Here is an 18532-nt window from a genome sequence, read left to right on the forward strand (position 1 = left end):
CCCCGTCCACACCCTGCTGGACAGAGGGAGTTCTGAGCACCCACGTGAAAAATGTGTATGTCCAGGGGGGTATATTTTTGGCTTTGTGGTTTGGTTAATGCCAGGTGCCATTTATGAGCAAAGAATAAAGACATACCGCGGGTGAGAAAGTGGAGAAATTAAACTCACTGAGGACAGAGGCCAATCTGGCAATAAATAACATGTCCCTGCCTGGAGCCTGGGGTCAACAGCCCTCTGCCCTCGGCTTGCTGGGTGACACAGGCCAAGGCCCTGCCTTCTCTGGGCTTCAGGAACCCCAGCCCCCCCAGCCCACCCTGCTGTGAATCCAAGGGCGAGAAACCAGCCCATGGACCAGCCTGAACCCCACCGGAACCCCAATCGAGGAGGGGAAGCCAGATGCCCCCAAGTGACCACAGGGTCAGAGGGGCTCGGACACTCTCGGCCTTTCTGCTTCTGACTCATCGCAGCAGGAAGTTGGGGCGGGGTGGGGGGTGTGGAACCCGCCTACCATCCACACATCGGCCTCACCAAGGCCAACGACCCCATTTGTCAAGGGCCCAGTCGGGCAGAACACAGAGTCCCTGGCCTTAGACAAACATTTTACCCAGAATATCGGGAAAGGAAGTGCCCCGAGGGGTCACCTCATCCATCACCCTGCCTCCATCACCCTTTAGTCTCCCCCTTTTCAAAGAAACACATCCAAGCTCATCCAATAAACACACCGGGATGCGTCTGATGCTGATACTGTGGAAATAGTATTATCATTATATTAATGATAATCGTAACAACAGCTGCCAAAGACATGCCCAGCTAATTAGAACTTCACAGGCAGTATCTCAGTCAGTCCTCCTAACAGCACATGCAAATTGGCTCTCCTCTCATCCCCATTGTACAGAGAGGGAAACTGAGGCTGAGGACTGAACCTGCCCAGAGTAACAAGCAAGCGGTAAAGCCAAAGACTTGAGCCCAGGCTTTCTGGACACGAAAGCCTGCCTGCTCTGCTCCATCTGCCCCTCTGTGATTCCAAGACCATTTTTCTGAGTCCCTACTACAGGCCCCACCCTTACCAGTCCTCTGAAGTTGGCCTCACTATCACACCCACTTTGCCGATGAGGAAACGGAAGCAGAGGCAGGTGATGTGACTTGTCTGGGGGCAAGATTGGAACTGGGGTCTGTCTCTTTGTGGGACTGGGGTCGTCCTCACTGGGCTGTGACTCTGGGGGTCCAGTTACCCCGCCTATGTCTCCCCCTTCCCCTCTCCACTGGCAGGATCCCCGGGAAGCTCTGTCCTCCGAGGGCAGGGAAGACTGAGGCAGCGTTTCTCCTGCAAAGCCCGGCGCACTCAGGCCCAGGCAGAGTCAGGTGGCCTGTGGGCTGAGCGGGGGTTGGGCCCCCCGCGTGCGGGGAGATGGGTGGGGAAAGGGCCCAAACCAGTTCCTCCACCTGCTGGGGTGTTGGGTGCTGGAGCATCCTCAAGCTGTGGCCGGCCCGGTGGGCTCCTCACGTCACCTGGAGGCGGCCAGTGGGTCCTGAAGCCCCACCCAGACAGCTCGGGAGCCGTGGTACCCTGAGCCAGCTCACATCTGCTGTGGGCTCGGGGGTCAGGGAAGGAGCAAGGATGGGCGCCTCCAACCACAGAAAGGTTCAGGGCTGGGGGAGGGTACCAGGCAGAAAGAAGTAGGGATTCGGTGGCAGGAATCCTGCCATTTCCTCCCGAGCAGCAGCAGCTCCCTGCTGGCTGTGTGACCTTGGGCAAAACAGCATCCTCTCCAGGCCTTTTGTTCCCTTCGCTGGAAAGAAAAGCTTCCAAAGGGAAGGCACAAAACCCCAGACAGCCTAGTTAGGGCCCGGATCCAATGCCTGCCTCTGGGGATGCTGCCATCCCCCTCCACAGACAGGGAGCTGCTGAATATGGACCAATCCTCCGGGGAGGGATGCACCCAGCTCAGCGTTCCAGGCTGCGGCGGGGGCCGAGAGCCCTGAGTCACTGACTCAGGATGAGAACAGGAAGGACCAGGTGGTCGGGGGCCCTGGAGACCAGAGATGGCTAAGCTAGTTCAAGCTCCAGCCAGCGGCCTCCGGCAGGGCATGCCAATAGCCACGAGGGTAGTCACACAGCCAGCCCCTTCCGAACGGAGGGGAGCAAGGCTGGTGCAGACGGAAACCCATCCCCGCCGCTGAAATAACAAGCCAAAGCTCCCATCCACCGCCCGTGAGTCAGCAGTGTCACTAAAGAGCCAAGGGAGGCCAGAAGACCTGAGCGGGACTTGGCTCCCAGTTCCGCCTGTCCCCGCTGTGTCTGCAGTCACCTCCCTCTTAGGGCTCGGTTTCCTCATCTGCAAAAAACGGACCAAATTATTGCTGACCTGGTGGGGTCATCTTCAGGTTGTGCCATATGAAATCACAACATTGCACCACTAGTTGGCCAACAAAAAAGGCGCTTTTGTATGTTTCACTCCAGCATGTGGGTGAGAGCGGGATTCAGCACAGGAGCAATTAACGCTGAAATTTAAATCTCTCCTCAGCTGCAGCAGAAGAATGTGTTTTTCTCATTCATGGGACAAAATGGAAAATATGTCATCACACCCGATCTCCCCCAATATAACAACAATAAGACAAAACAGCACACTTGGGGCGGCGGGTGGGGATGGCGTGTTAAGAGTTTATGAGGTAAAGTCCCAAGTACATCAGAGCACGGAGTGTGTATGTACCACGGTGACGGTGATAACGCAGTGGAGGGAAGGCTGACATCAAAATATTTTGATTAAAAAAAAAAGCACCGTAAAGGCCCAGTTGTGGCAGGCAGTTCTTTGAAATTTGTAAAGCTTTTACCATATCCTAAATTTGCAGTCTTTGCAGACTTGTGCACATATATTACAGTTTCAGAGCAGTTTTGCAAATCACAAACAAACAAGAGACAAAAAAAACAAAATCATACAAAGAAAAAGAGAGGAAGCTTTTTAATTAAGAGATTGCATTTATAAATGTTCTGCATTAGAATGTAATAAATCTTCTGGTATAGTTAAAAAAAATTCTTTAAGGGATGTATTTTTCTGTGCTTTAGATCAGATATAACTAATATGATGAACACTTTTTAAAAATATTTTTAAGTTTAAAAAAAAAAGTAAGTCAAAATGTGGTCTGGCCATACAACAGAATATTACTTGGCCATACAAAGGAATGGAGTCCTGATTACATGGCAACATGAGTGAGCCCTGAAAATACTGAGTGAAAGGCGGAAGCACAAAAACCATATGTGGCATGATTCCACTTGTATGAAATGTCCAAAATAGGCAAATCCATAGAAACATAAAGTAGATTCATGGTTACCAGGGGCTGGGGTAATTGGAAAGAAATGGAGAATGACTGATAATGGGTACAAAATTTCTTTTTAGTGATCATAAAAGCATACTAAAATTGATTGTGGTGAAAGTTGCAGAACTCTGTGAATATACTAAAAACCACTGGACTGTATACTTTCTTAATTCATTTCATTTAATTTTTTATTAAAGTATAATTGACATACATTATTAGTTTTAAGCATATATATTGCAAAATGATCACCACAATAAATCTAATTAACATCTGTCACCATACATAAAGTTTTCTTTTTCTTATGATGAAAACTTTTTAAGATCTACTCTCAGCAACTTTCAAATATGCAGTACAGTATTATCATTAACTATGGTCACCATGGTGTACATTGTATCCCCAGGACTTATTTTTTAAATGGAAATTTGTACCTTTTGAACAGTCATTTCAACCCCCAGCCTCCACCCCATGTTGGCAACCACCAACCTGCCCTTTGTGTCTATGAACTGGAGGTGTTGCTTTTGTTTTGGCTTTTTTTATTGTTGTCGTTTTAGATTACACATATAAATGAGGTCATACGGTATTTGTCTTTCTCTGACTTATTTCAGCCAGCATAATGCCCTTGATCCATCCACGTTCTCACAAATGGCAGGATTTCACTCTTTTTTGTGACTGAGTAACAGTCCATTGAGGCTTCCCAGGTGACACTGGTGGTAAAGAACCCAGATGGCAATGCAGGAGATGAAAAAGACACAGGTTTGATCCCAGGGTCGGGAAGGGAAGATACCCTGGAGGAGGGCATGACAACCCACTCCAGTATTCTAGACTGGAGAATCACATGGACAGAGGAGCCTAGCGGGCTGCAGTCCACGGGGTCACAAAGTCAGAAATGACGGAAGCGACTTAGCATGCATGCATGCACGATATTCCACTGTATGTATGTGTGTGTAACACATATATATATACCACTTCTTTATCCATTCATTCATCAATAGACACTTAGACTGCTTCCATCACTGCAGTTAGGAATAATGCTGTGATGAATATGACGGGCAGATATCTTTTCAAGATAGTGTTTTCATTTTCTTTGGATAAATACCCAGAACTGGAGTTGCTGGATCCATTTTTAATTGTAATTTGAAGTGTACACTTTAAATGGATGAATCCTATGGTATGTGAACAGTATCTCAATAAAGCTCTTATTTTATTTTATTTTATTTTTTTTTTTTAGCTCTTATTTTAAAAAAGTGAGTCAAGTTTAAGAAAAACATTAACTGAGAAATGGTCCCAGGTAGTATATAAATAGGAAAAATTTTCAAGGTAACATAAGAATGACTGGAGTTCGGGAAACACAGAACTGATGCATTAAATTGTCAAAACAGAGGCTCTATGTGGGTTCAAATTCCACCTCCTGAGTGACCATCAGTGAGGGACTTGACCTCTCCAGACCTCAGTTTCCTCATCTGGAAAATGGGGACAAGAATTCCTGCCTCTCTGAGTCACCATGAGAATAAAATGGGTTAGCACAGTGTCTGGCACATCCTAGCAGGTTGATGGAAGAATCAATGAGGGATCAGATCTTTTGGGTGGTTCTGACCACAGGATCATGAGCACTAGGGTCCCAAATTCAGATCTTTCCTGAATACTATTTTCTGAGTAGGTGAAGTGAGATAAAGCAGGTAAAGCATTTAGCAAGTCCTCAATAAACATTGTTATTTTCACTGTTGTTAAATCATTGTGCTATCTGCCTGGGTGGTAATATTTTGGATGGTTTTTATTTTTTGCTTGTACTCTACAATGATTCTGTTTTGCTTTGGTACTGAGAGAACCACCCAAAGAATTATATTTAGTACTCAGCATCTTTCTGTAGTATGATCTTGGATTTCAGATAGAAGGGAAACCCAGCTGGGGTCCTGGTCTGTTCCAGCCACCTACCCTACCCCCTCCACTCTAGACACACTCTGGAACTGCAGAGTCCCCAGGGCCATTCTGCCTTTGCCATCGCTGTTACAGGAAACCCCCATCCCCAAACCAAACCAGCTGTGGACAAAGATTCCAGCCAGAGCCCAAGCCAGCAGCCCAGAGGACCAGTTATCCTCCTGTCACCTCGCCTCCATGATCCACTCCCTAAAAATACAGTTTCTGGGGGCAAGTTCCGTACCACCCCCCACAACAACAGCCAGATTGATCACCTCCAAATTTGGGAGAGATAGTTGGGAGGAACCGTATTGTGGCTACAACATTCAATCCGGAGGATCCCAGCGGCACACCCAAGATGTGGAGGCCACCCTTAAGAGCAGCTGAAGTGGATAAACAGAGCCTGCAGGGTCGCCAGAGGGGGACCAGGCATGGCACTGAAGTGGACAAGGGATAAGGAAAACCTGGTTCTCAAGATCCGCCCCAGAAGAACACTCAGCGGGGCAGACGCTCCGGATTACAGACCTTGGCGAGGGAGCGGCCTGTTGTCCAACAGCTGCGTGCAGCGCCAGCAAGACTAATCATGATGACCGCTGAAGCTGCCTGTTATCTACTGATCACTGACTGTGTGCTGGCTGTTTCATCACAGGCTCAGAGGTGTGAAGCCACGTTAAACAAACTGCCAAGCGGCGTGGAATCAGACAGCAAGACAGCATTAATAACAGCAATGACAGGGACTTCCCTGGTATCCCGGTGGTTAAGAATCTGCCTGCCAATGCTGGCGACATAGGTTCTGTCCCTGGCCCAGGAATTAGGATCCCAAGTGCCATGGGGCAACTCAGGCCATGCGCCACAAACTACTGAGCCCAAGCACTCTAGACCCCACGCTCCAGAACGAGAGAAGCCACTGCAGCTAGAAGCCCGCACACAACCAGAGAGTAACCCTCGCTCGCCCCAACTAGAGAAAGCCTGTGCACAGCAGTGAAGACCCAGAGCAGCCAGACACAAAATTCATACAATTTGAAAAATAATAATGATCATGGCAATGACAATTCATGACTAGGAAGTAATGCATGTATACATATACATACATACATATATATGTATATATATACACACCACATCTTCTTTATCCATTCATTCATCAATAGACACTTAGATTGCTTCCACATCTTGGCAATTATACTTAGCGTCACGTCTGGCTCAGTGCTGTTTTAAATGTACTAAATGATGATGAAAAGGAGGAGGAGGAGGCACTGACTCTGTGCCCAGCTGTGCTCGGACCTTCACTCATCACAGTACAACCACCGTACAAGGTGAGACCTACCGTCAGCCCCATTTTACAGAGAAGGAGGGGCTTCCCAGGTGGCTCAGTGGTAAAGAATCTGCCAGGCAAATAGGAGACCCAGGAGATGCGGGTTCGATTCCTGGGTTGGGAAGATCCCCTGGAGGAGGAAATGGCAACCCACTCCAGGATTCTTGCCTGGAGAATCCCACGGACAGAGGAGCCTGGCAGGCCATGGTCCACGGGATCACAAGAGTCAGACATGACTGAGCACGCACAGAGGAGACTGCTGGCAGGTGAGGCTGTTTAACTCCCCCGTGGTCACTGAGCTGCCCCCATGGACATCACCAACCCCAAACTCTCCTCTGAAAGCCAGGTTCCACTAACTGTCCTGCCTGACGGCTGTCCAAGCCCCTTCCTCTCCTGGGCCCTCAGGGTCCCCACTGGTGTTTCAGGCCTGCTTACAGGGGGCCGGCCGACCCTGTCCCTCATCCCAGGTGTGGGTGAGCCTGTCCTGAGGTCCCTGCTGCCGCCAAGGGAAGAGGAAGAAGGGTTCTTGCTGAGCTCATTTACAGGGGCCGCCTCCAGTCTGCTGGGAACGGCCAGCGGCTTTAACCTGGACAAACGCCCAGGCCTCAGTGGGGACAGGAAGCATCGCTGAGCGATAAAGATCGGGACCGGCTTGTGAGCGTGCCCGGGCACTTTGTGTCGGCCAAACCAGCCGGCCCACCCCACCTCCTCTCCAGCCCCCACTACGGGCCCTGCCTGGAGGAGGTGGTCAGGGTGTCCCCCCCAGCCTAAGGTCCAAACCCACCAGTTGCAGATGATAGCATTGTGAGAAAGGGCCTCAGCCCTCAAAACGAGAATAAATATCCATTCACATAAAACAGCAGTTAGCTCGTAAACACGAAGCATTTGCTGTATCCCAGGCATCTCTCTAAGCACTTCACAGAGAGTGGCTCGTTTGATCCTCACAGCCACCTTATTTGACAGAGGAGAAACTGGGGCTCAGAGAGGGAAAGTGACCTGCCCAAGGTCACACAGCTAGGAGGTTCCAGAGCCAAGATCTGAATCCAAGCCACGGGAGAATGAAGGCCACATTCTGGAGTCTACCATGCGGGGATGGCGTCTGTCCATCACACGTCTGAATGCGAGAGTCTAAAACTCACGCTGAAAAAGATGAGCCCTGGCTATCTCTCAACTGTGGGGTTATATGAGTTTTTACCTCCTCCTTTTTATCTGTATTTCTAAATATTTGACAATGAGCACTATTGTTGCTCAGTACTACTAAGCTCAGCTGAGCACCACTACAATGAGGACTACTAAATATACCGTAGTAAAGATAAAAGAATAAAAATGATGAATTTGGAAAATGAACTGAGAGTTGCCCAGCGGAGCACTGAACAGTTATCTTGCCACCACCTTAAGGCGGCACAGCTGGTAAAGAAACTGCCTGCCAACGCAGGAGGTGCAAGAGACTCAGGCTTGATTCCTCCGTGTGTCAGGAAGATCCCCTAGAGGAGGAAATGGCAACCCACTCCAGTATTTCTGCCTGGAAAATTCCACGGACGGAGGAGCCTGGTGGGCTACAGTCCATGGGGTCGCAAAGAGTCGGACACAACTGAACAGGCACGCGCTCACGTTAAGGCCGAAGGGCCAGCCAAGGGTAAACAGGAAAGGTAGAGAACCCTAGAGAGATGCATGCGCACAGTAGGGCCTTTACCTATTATCACCACCTGCTCCACTGACCGGTGCCAACAGCGACTGGCCGTTCACCCCGAAGTCCACCCACGGGATCTCGCTGGGAGCCCCTGGCCAGGCTGAAGGGCAGGCATTGACACCCCACTCCACGGGTGTGGACACCATGGCAGAGAGGGGACGCCATGGGACAAAACAGAGGCAGCAGGCGACCCCGGGGCTCCCAACCAAGCAGTGTCATCGCGGTGGGCTGATGCCTCGGCACGGGAACTGGGCAACACCCTGAAAGCCCCCGAGGTTGCCCAGCTGAGCCGACTAAAGCCAGGGCAGATGGCTCACACTGGCTCTGCCGGGTCAGCCAGCATTCTGGGCATTCCAACGATTCCTCCAGAGCTTTTTGCTGCCCCCCCACTTCCTCCACCCCACCCCCCCTTTTAATGAAGGAAGGCAGAGGGGCTGTGATGAAGGCATCTGGAGAGAGGCGACGCTTGGACGTCTTATCGCCTCCTCCCTGCAGTGAAATCTGACGATGACCAGGCACGCCGCACCTCTCCGGGAAGGAGGTGGTCTGCTGGTTGCCAAAGTTCCCGTCTCATCCAAGTCTGAGCCTGTCGAGGGAAACGGTTTTGCTTCAAGGCTGCCAGAAGGCGGGGGCCGGGAGAACACAGGCCCCACCCAGGTGCCCTCATGGGCCCCACGCCTCCCATCGCAGCCCTGGGCACAAGGCCCCCCCAACCCCCGGCAATCTCTCTCCTCCCAGGCTGCTCTGACATCCAGGAACCAGCCCAGGCCCTGGTACACAGTAGGTGCTTAATAACAAAGATGAAAATGACCAGCTGTCTCAAGGGAGGACAGGGATATGCTGGCCTGGAAGTTCTGAAGGAGAGACGCTGTTTCCAACACCGTTTTGGGGGGAGGTGGGAAGACCCACTGCATTAAGGGGTGGTGGCTTTCCAGGAGGCAGACCTGAGTTCAGATTCAGCCTCCGCCACCTCTTGCCTCAAGCTGCATGACCTTGAGGAAGGCTTTAGGTCTCTGGGGCTCAGTTTTCTCATCTGTACAAGGAGTTTAGTAACACCACCTCCAAGTCATTCTGAGGACTGACAGGAAGACAGACATGTAACATCTCCCTAGCAAAGGAGTTAGCACACGGTAAGTCTCCAACCAATGGTGGTTTTTCCTGGGTCCTACTGGTCCCATCATTTCGTGGCAAATAGAAGGGGAAAATGGGGAAACAGTGTCAGATTTCAAGGAGATCAAACCAGCCAATCCTAAAGGAAGTCAACCCTGAGTATTCTTTGGAAGGACTGATGCTGAAGCTGAAGCTCCAATACCCTGGCCTCCTCACGCGAAGAACTTACTCACTGGAAAAAGACCCTGATGCTGGGAACGACGGAGGGCAGGAGGAGAAGGGGGCGACAGAGGATGAGATGGTTGGATGGCATCACCGACTGAATGGACATGAGTCTGAGCAAACTCAGGGAGATAGAGAAGGTCGGGGAAGCCTGGCGTGCTTCAGTTAAAGGTCTGGTTTTGATTCTTCCCACAAGGAGCAGCAGGAATAAGAGGCTCTGGGAGTTATTCATCCAGGTCTTCCCTCCCCCTGTGAAAAAGGCCCAGAGATGGGAAGGGGCTCACCCAAGGACACACAGGAGGGAAGCGGGTGCTAGCACTCTGGGGGCCTGACTAGGGCCTAAACTCCTCTAATATATTCTGTGTTCTCTCCCAGGGCCCCGGACCCCTTCTCATGCCAGACGCGGCCCCTGGCTTGCAGGTAATACGTTCTAGAAACAAGACAGCTTTCTAGGGCTGGAGCCCACACAAAAGGGAGAGAATAAACTGGGGCCGCATCCCAGGTCAAAGGGCCCTGGGAGCTCCTCGACCCAGTCCAGGGAGCTGGGCAGGGCTCGGCAGGCACTGCGCCCAGCGGGGCCAGGCTCCGTGTCCAGACAGGGGTCAGCGGAGTTCCTGAGGGGGCCTCGGTGTACCCAACGCACCCAGCGGCCTCTCCACCCCCGGGGGCCCCGCACACCCCACGTTTCCTTCCCCCAGCGGTGCCTCACCACACCGTGGGTAAACAGGACGGCCCCCAGAAAGGGCTCTGGTCACTAAGGAAGCAAAATAAAAAGAAACATCCACACAGAGCCGGCTGGGAGCTGCAGCCCTGACCTGGAGGCTTCCAAAGTAAGGCTGTGTCTCTGCCAAGGAGATACACACGCGAACGGGCTGTCACTAGCCGGGAGCTCTGGGTGAGGAGGTTCACCTCGCCGGGACTCAGTTTCCTTCCTCATCTATAAAATAGGAACTACACCAGCACCAAGAATGGACGGGATAAAATAACGCACAAGGGTCTAGAGTATAAGAAGCTGTCCATCAATGCTAATTATTATTTTAAATTACTGCTGCTGCTGCTGCTGCTAAGTCACTTCAGTCGTGTCCGACTCTGTGCGACCCCATAGACGGCAGCCCACCAGGCTCCCCCGTCCCTGGGATTCTCCAGGCAAGAACACTGGAGTCATTCCTGCTACTACAAACAGAGAAGATTTATATAGTGATTCAAAAGTCATTCCTTGGCATAACTTACACACAGTTTTTAAAAACTCTAAACTGATTCTTTTATGGGGCGGGGCACCCATTTTTTAAAAGCACCTACTATGTGCACAGTTCCCTGACTTCACCTCACAACCACCCCACAGGGAAAATCTTAGCATCTTCTTTCTGCAGATGAGGACTAAGGCTCACAGCGGCAAAGTCACTTGCCCAAGGTCACACAGAAATGGCATAGCAGAGGTGGGACGGAACACTAGGATCGTCCAGCTCAGCCCCACCTGATCTCCAGGGCGGCCACGGGGAGGGACCCAGGGCACAGGGGCTGAGACAGGCTGCAAGGATCAGCACCACCTCTTCCCAGCAGGGAGGGGCATGGGACTCCCTCTCTGAGCCTCAGTGTTCCCACCTGTAATGTGGGGACATGAGAATCAAATAAAACAGCCATGGGCACAGTGCCTGGGACAGAATGAACAGTCTCTACCTATTATTCTTCTGTTACTCTAAGTGACATTTAATGTTCTCAAAAGCCAGGTCTCCGCAGACGGAGGAACAGCAGTCTCAGTCATCTGCCCCAAACCTCTGGAGGTCCAGGGGCCAGGGCAGACACCGCCAGGTACACACTGGGCAAGGACTGTCCTCTCTCACCTTCAGGGACACCGTGGCCCACCTGCGACTCACGGCACAGATATGGAAATGCTCAGAGAGGTGAAGCGACCTATGCAGGGTTACACAGCAATCCTGCCCCAGACTTTCCCTCTGGAAATCCAGCTCCAACATCCAGCAGATCCCATTTTCCCCACAACCAGCACAGGATTTGCCAAATGACAGGTACGGGATAAACATGCACTGAACGAACACATGACTTCTAACCCTGCATCTAGCTCTGGTGGCCTCTGGCCGATACGCATAACTGCGGGCTCCCTGAAACCTGCGGACAGCCTTCCCAATGGGGCAGTGTGAATATACCTTAAATACAGAGCATCCGAGACCCCCCACGGCCAGAGTGGGCTGGTAAAGGCTCGCCCTGGGGACAGAGAGGCCTGTAAACAGTGATCTATTAACAGACAACCCTCCAGCTAGAGCAGAAGGGGAAAAACACTGAAGCAGGGGTCTTGAGTCACTCCTTTCCCCAAGGCCCTGGGGCTCCAAGAACCAAAAGTAACCTCAACCAGACCTTCATAAATAATAATGATGCTAATAATGATGACATTAGCTAACACACGTATATTCATTACAGGGCACTATGTATTTTGTATATATTTTTTAAACTGATGTATAGTTGATTTATAATGTGCTAGTTTCAGTGGACAGCACACTGATTTAGTTATATATACATATAGTTTATATATATAGATTTAGTTACATATATATATATTTTTAGTTATATATATATATTCTTTTTCAGATTCTTTGTTACTACAAGATATTGAGTATAGTTCCCTGTGCTGTACAGTAGGTCCTTATTGGTCATCTATTTTACATATAGTCATGTGTATCTGTGAATCTCAAACTCCTAACTGATCCCTTCCCCATCTCTTTTCCCACTGGTAACCATAAGTTTGCTTTCTATGTTTGTGGGTGTATTTCTGTTTTATACATAAGTTCATTTAACCTTTTTTTAGATAGGGCATTATTGTATTAACTCATTTAATGCTCATCCATCTCAGGAGGCAGGCACCACTGCTACTCCCATTTTACAGATGAGGAAACTGAGGCACCAGGAGGTTAACTACTTTGCCCAAAGCCACACAGCGGGAAAGTAGCGCAGCTGGGGTCTGAACGCAAACAGTCTGGATCTTGATTCTCTGCAATATTCCCAAGAGATGTTGGGAATATCTAATTCTGTAACCAACTTTAAGTTTTGCAGAATTCCTCACTCTAACCCAGTCAGGAATCCCCACCCCAGCTCCACACTCACAGATCATTTATCTGTCATCTACTTGGTGCCAAGTGTTTCACAGTCCTTATTGCTAATGGTCACAAGCACCTTGTGTCCATTTTACAAACAGGAAAGACCGACATCCTAAATACCTTTTATTCCAACTGTTCCCCATCCTGGAATCTGTCCTCTTATCGAGTGCAACAGGTATGCAAAGACACATGACCAGGGATGCTTACTGTGACACTGGGTGTCACAGCAAGATAACAGACCACTCAGAATGTCCAGCAGCAGGGCATCTGCTCAGTAACTAACAGCACCTCCATGCCTTGGCATATTGTTCAGTTTTTCAAAAGAGTACAGTAAGTCAACTCAGTCTAATATGGGTTCAGATCTATGTTTAACTTCTGTGTGAAATTCTTTGACTTATGATTGCTGTTGTTCATCAGTTTATTCCACAACTATTCACTAAGGAAATAGCAGTGAAGACAAATAGGGGTTTCCACCTTCTTGGAGGGCTGTCTAGAGAGAAAGGAAGCAATACCAACTCTACTAAAACCACCACAAGGAACGAGAATAATGATAACAATCAACATACCCTGAGCACTGACCACGTGCCTTCTCAGCTCCTCCTCACAGCAACCCTCAGAGGTAAGACCCGTTATCATCTCCACTGACGGATGAGGAAGGGGCTTCCCTGGTGGCTCAGTGGTTAAAAAAAAAAAAAAACCACCTGCCAATGCAGGAGACACGGGTTCAACCCCTGGGTCAGGAAGATCCCCGGGAGAAGGAAATGGCACCCACTCCAGTATCCTTGCCTGGAGAATCCCATAGACAGAGGAGCCTAGCGGGCTACAGTCCATGGGGTTGCAAAGAGTAGGACATGACTTGACCAAATAACAGCGAAACCAAAGAGGAAACTGCAGTTCAGAGAGATTAAGTCACCTGCCCAAGGTCACGGAGCTGATAAGTGGCAGAACCAAGATGCAACTCTTTCCGTCTGGCTCCAGAATAGACAAAAAAAAAAAAAACAAACTTAAAATAGTTAGAGTGTGATAAGGGCTTGGAAGGAAGTGAACAGAGCATATGGACGTGGAAAGTTTCTGGACAGTCAAGGGAAACTGCTGACTGCATTATCTCTGAGGAAAGGGATGGGGGTCTTGAGTGGGATTTTATTTCACTTAACATAAAATCATTTTGCCATCTTTGAAGTGTTTGGTGTGTTACATGTTATTTTCACAATAATACATATATTGTGATTATTATTATTATTTTGGCTGTGTTGCACAGAACACAGGATCTTAGTTCTTGCACCAGGGATCCAACCCTTGCCACCTGCAGTAGAACCACTGGACTCTATGGAGTCTTAACCAGGGAAATCTTTATTATATATATTATTATAGGAACAACATGATATATGTCATCATATGTAACATTATATATATTATTATACTACGTGTGTATGTGTGTGTGTGTGTGTGTGTGTGTGTGTGTGTATCTCTTCTGACTCAGTGATGTAAATATCCAAAGAGCAGGCTTTGGGGACATATTTTATATTCTCAGTGGAGACAAGATTCAAAGGTCACTCAACTGAGCAATTAGCAAATGCAATAGTGATAACTACTTCCCAGAAGTCAGTCCAGAATCATTTCCATATTTGTCTCACTTTGACTTTCCCCTCCCTTCCTCCCATTCAGTAGACCAGATTTCTGCAGAGTGAATTCCTAAGGGCAGGGGCTCTTTTGCACAGAAGATGCTCAATAAAATATCCATCACATTGAAGGGGGGAAAAATGTGTGTGTATCTATCACTCAATTCAAAGTTTTTGAGCTTCCTTGTAAGTGACAGGAGTTTGAGTAGTGGGCTTGGGCAGAAGGACTCCTTGAAGCCTCGGTTTGATAAAGTGCAGAATCAAGGGTCCCAGAAGTAGCATCGCCTGGGTTTGTTGTGAAGAATTTAGAAAAGAACAAAAGAGCTTCGGCAGAGCCCAGCACTTGTAAAGGGTCTGGTAAAAAGTGGTTGTTCTGATGTGTTACATGCTATCTCTAAGTTCTCTCCCCAGTTCTTCCTGGCCAGCTTCCTCCTTTTTGTCCCTGCCTCTTTCTGGAAGCCTCTCTGGGTTTACCCCTGCTGCATCCTGACCCAACCTCACCAACCTTCGTGGTTTCTCTACTCAACCTCTCTGACTCCAAACATGCACAAGCTGCAAGTGGGAAGTGGGTTCAAGTCCCTGTTCTGCCACGGAGGACTGGCAAAGACCTTGCTGCCACACCACTGAGTCCTGAATCTATAAATCGGGAAGAACAAGCCCTACCTCCTCCCATAGGAAGGTGGTGAGGGTTCCAGGGTAAAGTCCTGGGAGGACCTGGATGTTTCATGACCCTCCCAGGGCAAGTGGACAACTGATGCACAGGAAGGTGTGCTGAATGGAATGAAATACAAGACACTTAAAATATTCAGGCGACTTCCCCTGGGGGTTTCCTTCTCCAGACTGATTGCCAGGCCTCCAGAAAGGGGTCTTCAACTGAGCAGCTCTCTAAACACAACAACTGACCACTGTCTCTATCCAAGTTCAATACCGTCGTCACCCCTCACCTGGATTTTCTGAGCAGTCTCCAGCCTCCTGGCATACCCTTATCCAATCTCCCCAAGAGATGGGCAAGCTTCCCAAAACACACATCTGACTCCATCCTTCTCCCCTCGAGAAACTTCCACAGTGCCCCACTGCCCTGGAATAAAGTCCAGATCCTTGGGAATAGCTGACCTGGCCCCTGCCAGCTTCTCCTGCCAACACCCCATGCTCCCTTCTCTGTCCAGGCCTTTCTGTTCTCTCTACAGCACATAACATCATCCTCTCCCCACTGGTAGACAAGCTCTCCAAGAAAGCTTCCCCGCCTTCCATCCCTCCCCAGGCCAGAAGTCATCAGCCCTTCCTCCCAGACAATTGCCTCTTTTCACATAGACTTTGCCCCTTAAGGGTGTGACTGCTAGCCTTCTCTTTGACACAGTGTCTTGAAATATTTGTTGAATGAATGAATGAATACCCTTTTAAAACATTCCCCCTTGGGGCTCTCTTTCTGAGTTGGTCAGAGATGTATTCTGGGGGTGCTGAGAAGGGAGAAAGGCTCAGGACAAGATGGTGGGCTGTTCCATTCTCCTGCCAAGATCAGTCCTGAATAAAAGACAACCCCCAGGACCTTCAAGGTGGGTAGAGCACCTCCAGAATCTGAGGTGAGGGCTGTACGCCCAACATCAAGAATCAGTACAGTTGTCTCACTGGACTGCAGGGCAAGTTGATTGTTCATAACTAGATTGCAAGCCAGAAGGACAGATCCTATATGGCTCTGGGTCATGTCATTTCTAGTGTCCTCCACATAGTAGGCAGTCAATACACACCCTGGTTGACCAAAGAGCCACTCACGTACCCAGACACAGTACCGAATGAAACCCTGTACTTCTCTAGGATAATTGCACCCTTGTCAAGCATGCCAATCCTTTCAAAAAAGCTTCCCCCTAAAACCACCAGGACCTCAACGAGTGTCTGCACAACTCCCTCTGGAACTGTCTCAGGGGTGAGATGCCAGTGTCTGGGGGTGAATGCATGTTTGTCCAGGAGCTCTGATGCATTAGCAAAGGAAAAGCTGGGCCAAAGGAGAAGTCTTGTCCAAATGGCCAGGTTACTGATTAGCCAAACCCTAGAGCTTCTCTCTGCAAGGGGGATCAGAGGGGCAATTAAACCCCTTTGGAAGAATGACCAAGTTAAATATCTCTCTAATCCTGCAGTTTAAAAAGATAGCAAGTTGAGTTTCTTGAGCCTTCCTTCAGATACCCTAGGGGAGGCGGCGGATATAAGACAAGGGAGAGGAGAGGCCACAGAATGAGGGTCCACTAGTATTTACACAGCCCATATCTGCTTCATACCTTTTATACCTATTAATCCCGCCAGTCACCCAGAAAAGGGAGGACTGCGACCCCACCCCCACTCCATTGTGCCCAGAAGGGAGATCTGGGCTCAGAGATGTTAAGCGTTTTGTCCAAGGTCACAAAGAAGCTGCAAAAAAAAAAAATCACTTTCTTTGTGCAACAGGTACAGTCCTTTCCTTTCCAAAAGGTAGTGGCAGTTCCTGGCTGGAGAAAGTTCAGTCCTGCGGGCAGGAAGCCCTGGCCACCCAGGTGGCGCGCGCAGGTCTAACGCCCGCGCCACTACGGACCCGCCACGGACCAGCAGAGAAGCAGGGTCTCAGGGCGCGGCGCCCGGGCTACGCGCCGGGTGCTTGCTAGGAGGGTGTGGAAAGGTCGGGCCCGGGTCGGGGGTCAACGCGCCGCTTCCCTTCCCCAGGGCCCCGCCTGTAGCTCTAGGCGGCGGCGCCAACGGGGTGGGGACCAGTCGAGCCTGCCGGGGAGCAGGGGGATTGAGCCTTAATCTCATCAGGGATCCTCTGCCCCGGGAAGGCGCGCGGAGGGGTGCGCAGGCCCGGTGGGGAGGGCGCGTCCGGAGCCCGTGGGGCCCGGCGCGCCGCTCTCTCCACCGCCCCCGCTGCCCGCAGGATCCCTTCGCCTCCGGCTCCGCCTCGATCTGCACCCCCGCTTCCCAGTGTCCACCTTCTGGGCCTCCAACCCGCACGGTCGTCCAGATCCTAGCAGTCGCAGGCTGAGTAGCCCGGATCTCCAACGATCCCCCAGTTCCCGGCCACCAGGTCTCCTCTCGGAATCACTCCCAAGGCTAGGACCAGTGGGGGGCAGGGGAGAGGGATCAACTAGCTCCCAGTTTCCAATCACGGTCCACAGTCACCCCAGGCTGGGGACCCAATGGGACCCCGGGCCACCGGCGCCAGATCCACTCCGAATATCTACTCGCAGGTCTCCAGCCGAGTGGCGCGGGATCCACTGGCTGCCCAGTGCTGGCTCTTCCCGCGGGATCCACTCCCAAGTCTGGAGAGACACACCTTCCGGCTCTCAAGTCGAGATGCCCCCTCCCCGCAGATCCAGAGCCCGGGGAGATCCACCAGGTCCCCACCTCTTCCCGGGCTAACTTTGTCAACTTTTCTCCGGGGGCCTCAACGGAGCAGAAACTCGGCAGCCACCGCCGGTCACCCCCTCCTCTATCCCCTCACAGGCCGGGGACACGGGACTGACGGCCGGCCCCGACCCGCCGCGGCCGCCGCGCAACCTACCCCAGAGCCGCCGCCGCCGCCGCCGCCGGTCCGCGCCGCGCCGCCACCTGCCCGCAGCCCGCGGCACCTGCCTGCGCCGCCCGCGGCCCCGCGCAGCCTAGCCTGCTGGGGGCGGGGCCTCGGACGGGGAAGCGCCCCCCGTCGCCATGGGAACCGCGGACGGTGGCGCCTGCGCGGAGGGCCCCGGGGCGGAGCTCAGCCGCGGACTCGAGCTCTCGCTCGGCGCCGGGACCAGGGGGACGGTCCGGCAGGTCAGAGGTCGCGAGTTTCCCCCGAGACTCCTCCCGAAAGCGCTCCCGGCCGTCGAGCCCCGACCCTGCCTCGCCCGACTCAGAACTTTTGTTCGTGATGCCTGCTTGCGTTGCCGGGGTTAGCCCCTGGCTCTGGCCCGGAACCACCCGCAACACACCCGGCGAACCGCCGCCGGGTCTGCGCCCGAGCGCCTAGTGCAGCCTGGGAACTCGGGAGGCGCTCGGGAGAGCCTCGCCCATTGCATCGCTTGGGCTACGGGCTCCTGGAGCGAGCCCGGTCTGTGCGTAGCTCTCGCGCCTCCTCGCGGCGAGCAGGGGAATCGCACCCGGGGCGGCTCATTTCCGCTAGGGCACCTACAATGTGTCATCCCTGCGGCCTTATGTTGAAGTGGGGGGTGAAGGGTGAGCCGAATAGAGACTTTTTGGACAAGCTGAGAGGATCGTAGGAAGTCTCTCCTGAACGAGA

At 51.3% G+C, this 18532-nt stretch overlaps 1 protein-coding gene across 1 annotated transcript in view; it reads right to left on the reverse strand.

Annotated features, from left to right (window-relative positions):
* Nucleotides 1–17875, reverse strand: part of KIAA1671 (KIAA1671 ortholog) — a 172225-nt gene extending 154350 nt beyond the window's left edge. The window contains exon 1 of the mRNA XM_061141660.1: nt 17816–17875. The gene's annotated coding sequence lies outside the window, so the exon portion shown is untranslated. The remainder of the gene's footprint in view (nt 1–17815) is intronic.
* Between the last annotated feature and the right edge of the window lie 657 nt (nt 17876–18532).

This window comes from Dama dama, chromosome 5 (assembly GCF_033118175.1).
Source record: "Dama dama isolate Ldn47 chromosome 5, ASM3311817v1, whole genome shotgun sequence".
Lineage (NCBI taxonomy): Eukaryota > Metazoa > Chordata > Mammalia > Artiodactyla > Cervidae > Dama > Dama dama.